The sequence below is a fragment of the Microtus ochrogaster genome, linkage group LG3 (genome assembly GCF_000317375.1).
Source record: "Microtus ochrogaster isolate Prairie Vole_2 linkage group LG3, MicOch1.0, whole genome shotgun sequence".
Taxonomy (NCBI): Eukaryota; Metazoa; Chordata; class Mammalia; order Rodentia; family Cricetidae; genus Microtus; species Microtus ochrogaster.
This window is the reverse complement of record NC_022029.1, coordinates 32443501-32448965: the sequence shown is the minus strand read 5'-3', so window position 1 is coordinate 32448965 and position 5465 is coordinate 32443501. Positions and strand designations below refer to the sequence as shown.

General features: G+C 49.7%; 1 non-coding gene across 1 annotated transcript; it reads left to right on the top strand.

Moving 5' to 3' along the window:
- On the top strand, nucleotides 1-93 carry Trnai-uau. Its single transcript is given in 2 exon segments — nucleotides 1-38; nucleotides 58-93. It is a non-coding gene; the product is annotated as a tRNA-Ile (tRNA).
- Nucleotides 94-5465: the final 5372 nt, after the last annotated feature.

Genomic DNA, 5465 nt, shown 5'->3' with positions numbered 1-5465 from the left:
GCTCCAGTGGCGCAATCGGTTAGCGCGCGGTACTTATACAGCAGTACATGCAGAGCAATGCCGAGGTTGTGAGTTCGAGCCTCACCTGGAGCACGATCCTTTTGGAGCTAAGTTTTGTGGTTATTTTGTATTAGTACAGTAAGAAATTAGGGTTCCCTTAGTCTCCTCGCTTCCTGCCTTAGCCCGAACGGGAAATCAGTTCGCTGAGGAGTTGTGCATTCTTTTTCCGAGCGGCTTTGCCACTGAGCAGTATCCAGCCAGCAGTGGAACTCCGACGGCTCCGACGGCTTTAGGCGGGTGTTTAAAACGCATCCAGGACCAGGGATGCACACCGAGGTTCCGGGCTCTCCAGTAGCGTGGTGGCTTCCAGCGGGCTCTCCGCCGCTGCCCTGGCCCGGATCCAGACCACTGCTTCCGGGTGGCTCTCCAGGACCAAATGGACCACAGCATGGCACCTGGGTTAGGGACCTGCCCCATTCCCTAGCATTAGACCCCCTGCCTCCAGCCCCTCCCCGAACCCGGGGTCAAGGCACCCCACTCTCCCCTGGCGTGTGTAGCTGGGACAAGTGACTGGGAAATTTCCATTTACCCCTTCCTAACACTGATATCACTCAGGAATGGCGGCCACCAGAGGAGGCGTCTTGTCTTCTCAGCTAGCAGCCGCCCTAGCCCGGGATCCAGCACACAGGGATGCCTCACCTAACCCTCGCGCTCAGGCCGCACCCTCCCGTACCCTGGACACAAGGACTCTTGCTCGGCAGAACGGAGGCCCAGAGAATCCCGAGCCTGGAAACAAATGTGAGTTCCTTGAAAAATAAAGTAAAAACTTTGCTTATTTAAACAAACAAACAACCGGCTGGAGAAATGACTCCGTGGTTAAAAGTGGGCACTGCTCTTGCCAGAGTCCAGCTCTCAGCAGCCACTTCCGGCAGCTCACACCCTCCTGTAACTCAGCTCCGGGGGACCTGCTGTCTGACCTCCTTGGACAGCAGCACTCAAGAGCAAGGACACACACTCAATTAGAAACAAATCTTAAACAACAACTTAGACCTGAGATTTCTGCCACCAAATGCAACTGGAGGTTAACAGACAGGGACTGTCCTCCCCTTCCAGGGTTAGAACTTGGGCGTGGAATTCCGTTCCTCAGGTTTGCATGGAAATGCTTACCAGATAAATCATCTCACAGGCCCCAAGCCCTCATTGTGTTTCTTTGATTAGTAAACAGTATTCTATTGTACAGATTATCTTCATTGCCAAAAATAATGTTAAAAGCAAAAACAAAACAGCATTTCCAAGAGAAAATTTGTTGGGAAAAAAAAATCTATTTTCAAAAGAGAATTGATTTTTTTTAAACATACATGGCATTAAAAGTGATCAGATTTGCCAAGGGTCCATTTCCAACCCTCGGCAGTTACAGTTGCAGCTTGGTGTTAAAACATCCCCCCCAACCCACGTGCCAACTGATGGGCTTTGGAGGGGTGAGGGGGTTCTTCTTTGGGCTGTTGGGAAGTGGGGGACCCAGCTGAGGAAGTGGGTCCCTGGCGGGGGGTGTGCCTTTCTGGACGTCACATTGTGTCCCCTGTATCCCCCCCTCTGTTTCCCAGCAGCTGAGCCCGGTCCCCTACTGCCTGCTCCTGCCATCTGCGGGAAGCAAAGCACCAGTCATGAACAGAAGAAACATTTCTTTTTCACTGGTGTTTTGTCATGATGACAGAAACTGACCATGAACAAACACAGACCACTGGAAGATGCCTTTGTCCAGCCATACGGAAGAACCCGATTCGAAAGCTGTAGAACTTTCTTTTAAGGCAGCTTGTTGCATTTTTCTAGTAACTCTTAGGATCAGAGCAGGGTGTGGCTTTCCCTGGGAAGGAAGGATGGCTGTTCTCTGTCCTGGCACTAACAGATCAAACAATTTCACCAAATATAACAACAAACCAATGGGTTTACCGGGCTACGCGGAGTGTGGGTGTGGGGTTACTATGGAGTGTGTGTATCTACATATATCACGGAGAAGCCCACCCCGAAGAGCTGTTGCCCTGGGACTCTGCAAGGCCTGAAGGGAGCTTGTGAGTTAGTCTCTTCCCCTCAGCAGTTAGTAATGCTCATCTGATCTCGGAGAGGGCCTTGGAATCTTATAAGTTCTGGAAGCTTCCTGAGACTTCTCAGTTTAGTTTGCTTCCTGGGTCTCACAAACCTCCCACCAAGAAGGATATTTCAGTTCTGAGAAATATTTGTTCTATGGCCAATATATTCTTCTTAAACCTGCTTCTGGTCCCTCCTGCTTGCAGTTGGCTTAGACAGTGACTTTGCAAACTAATATCTGGTCAGATAGGAAGCGGAACTAGCATAATCTAGAAATCTAAACCATTGTTTGGAAATTATTGTTAGGCAAACAAAGAAAAAGCAAACAAAGAAAAAGCAACACCTCAACAGATTGGAAAGTGTATGATCTGATTAATTTTGCAGTGGCGTTGGGGGGTGTGTGTCAGGCTTTGATGAGCAATGAAATCAAGCGAGGGCAGGTGAGCTGGTTCAGCGAGGTAAAATCTCTTGGCACTCAAGTCAGATAACCCAAGTTTGATGCCTGAATCCAAGGCAGAATGAGAGAACCCGCTCCCCAAAGCCACCCTCTAGTGTCCCTATGAACACTGTAGCACACACATGCCCGGGTGCAACCTCCCATACCATAATACTTTTAATCAAGTAAAAATATCTGTGAGAAAAAGCTTAATGAACCACAAGATGCCATAGCACAGTTATCTCCAGGCCCAAGGGATTAGGCCTGTGGACAACGGATGGTAGCGTCACGGAGGAAGGTGACTGAATCTGAGGTACAGGGACTGTAAAGGACATGGTAGCTGAACAGCTCCCAGCAGGAGAGAAACCCGATGTACCCCAGGCTGACATCAGCTTTGTGGGTGGCTTGAAGACAGGCTCATCAATGCTGCGAGTGACACCCCAAAGGAGTGCAGTTTGGTAGAGTCTGGAGGCAGAGTGTAGTCAATAGGGACAAATGTTCTTGACAGGTGACAAAGACGTGCTTTAATGGAGATGGTCAAATGGCTGCATCCAGTTTCGAGTTCAGTTTGTGTGGTTGCCTGGCTCGGCTGCTGTTCCCTTGTAGATCCGCACTTCAGCTGTGTGACCTCAGCTGTGACAGAAACTGCTAAGAATGTCAGCTACAGAGGTGTTACCATTGCACGGGGGAGTGTCGGGGCCATGGGACATCCTGTAGAACAAATCTGGCCCGGAGTCAGGCTTCATTTAGCTTGCTGGAACTGGCTTACAAAATGTTTACGTTTTAAAAGACAATTTACGTTCATGTTGGGCAAAATTCGCAGAAATGATCTATCTAACGTTCTAACTTCTAATGAAAACTTGGAAAGCAGCCCACCTGGGGCCCGTAAATCCTCCATGGTGGCACTGGCTTTCTCTCTCAGGATGTCTCTGTAGTGTGTGGTTCCCATCATCCCTGCGGTCATGTCTTAGTCTCCAGGCAGAGCTGGGGGCTAGCTGCCACAGATCCTGCCTGACTCAGTTCTCCCATTTGGCTCCCTCTAGCCACGAAGCAAGTGGCCTGTGCCCACTGGAGGGATGGGATGCTCCTGTTGAGCTCTCAGTAGGTCAGAATACAGCCAGAGGCCGGCCATCTGGACGAATGAGCCCACTTAAAACCAACAGCAGAAAACCAAAGCCCCAGTCTCTGCTACAGGAAAATGCAAGCCTGCCCCAAAGAGGAGAACTCGCACAGTTACCCTCCGTGTGGCCGTGACTGTTGGCAGCTTTGTTCCACAGCTGTCTCCTGCCACTGGAGCATGCCCAAGGAGACCCAGATTGTGCAGCAGTTAAAAGACAGGTAACCACTTTCAATTTTGAATTTTATTTATTTATTAAGATTTTAAAAGATTTATTTATCGCGTGGTGACCACTACACCCATTGCGCCCCTGCCTCTTAAGAGTCCTTCCTCCCACCCCCACTCGCGCTTTCTGTTTCTTAATCATGTGACTACAAAACATTGCCTTTCGTACTTGTCAGACCTGAGTGTCTGTCACGTGTGACAATGGTGGGTCTTGCCTGAGGTGGCTGTCGCATTTTACTTTGATCATCTTTTCGAGTCAGCAATTACATTCATTTGTTTATTGTGTATAGTATGGACGTGTGTGTGTGTGTGTGTGTGTGTGTGTGTGTGTGTGTGTGTGTGTGTGTGTGTCTGGACCACAGTGTGCATGCAAAAGTTAGAAGACAACTTTATAGGAATTGGTTCTCTCCTACCACTGTTTGAGCCCTGGCCTCCAACTCAGACCATCAGGCATGGTGACCAATGACCTCATCCACTGAGCCAGCTCACCAGGTTTCACCCATCTCCACCCCCTCCTACCCTCCCCCCCTTGTTCAGGGCCTTTTTTGAGATGGGGGGGGGGTTGTCTCACTGTGTAGCTAAAGCTGTCTTCAAACTCACAGATATCTACCTATCTCTGTCTCCCAAAGGCTGGGATGAAAGGCTGGTGCTTTCTTATTGAGAATTCCCTTCTGGCTAAACTGAAAATTGCCGTAATCTTTCATCCTTAAACTGGCCTGAGGTTAAACACCTGTGGCTCTGGGTTCGGCCAGAGCTCTTTGGTGTGGCACACCTACTGTCTCTACCGAGGGGAGGGGACTCAGAGGCAGCCTCCCCAGATCTGTCCTAGACTTTTCAGATCAGAAAACGTCTTTCACCTTTCACGCGGCTGAGTTGTGGCTGGGAAGTTTAGGGGCTAACTAACCATATTTGTCTACCTTCCTGCGTCCATCGTCAGGTCCTGGATGTCTCGAGTGGCAGTCCTCACACCTCTCCACAGTGGCTTTTTGTCACACTTGGATTCCTTGGATGACCGCAGAAGGCTCTCTTTGTTTGATCTGAGGCAAGGTCTCACCATGTGGTCTGGTTGTCCTGGAACTCACTATGTCGACAGAGGTTCACCTGCCTCTACCTCCAGAGTGCAGGAATTAAAGGTATGTGCCACCACGCCTGGCCAGACTCTTTGAATTCATATCTAGTGTGTGTTTGCATGCTTGTGCATGCATGTGTGTCTGTGCCATGGCACACATGTAGTGGTCGGAAAACAACTTTTGGGAGTACCTTCCCGCCTATCAGGTGAGTGTCAGGGATTGAGCTCCAGTTGTCCTTCTTGGTACCACGTGCTTTTACCCACTGAGCATCTTGACAGCCCCTGGCAGAAGACTCTGAAGTACTACCTTACTCCGCTTCTTACCTCTCTTGAGTCTCTTCGCCATCCAGAAGACAAATCAGCTCCTATTGCTCCGTGGCTTTTCCCTGAATGCAGACTGAAGTGCACAAGGCTGCAGATGGCTCTGAAGGCCCGGGAGTTTAAACTGGCCTCTGCCCACCTACCAGTCCTTTTACTCTGGCCTGGCTCTCTATTTTCTGGCCAACCTGGCTTTCTGCTTCTGTTCCTTGTTT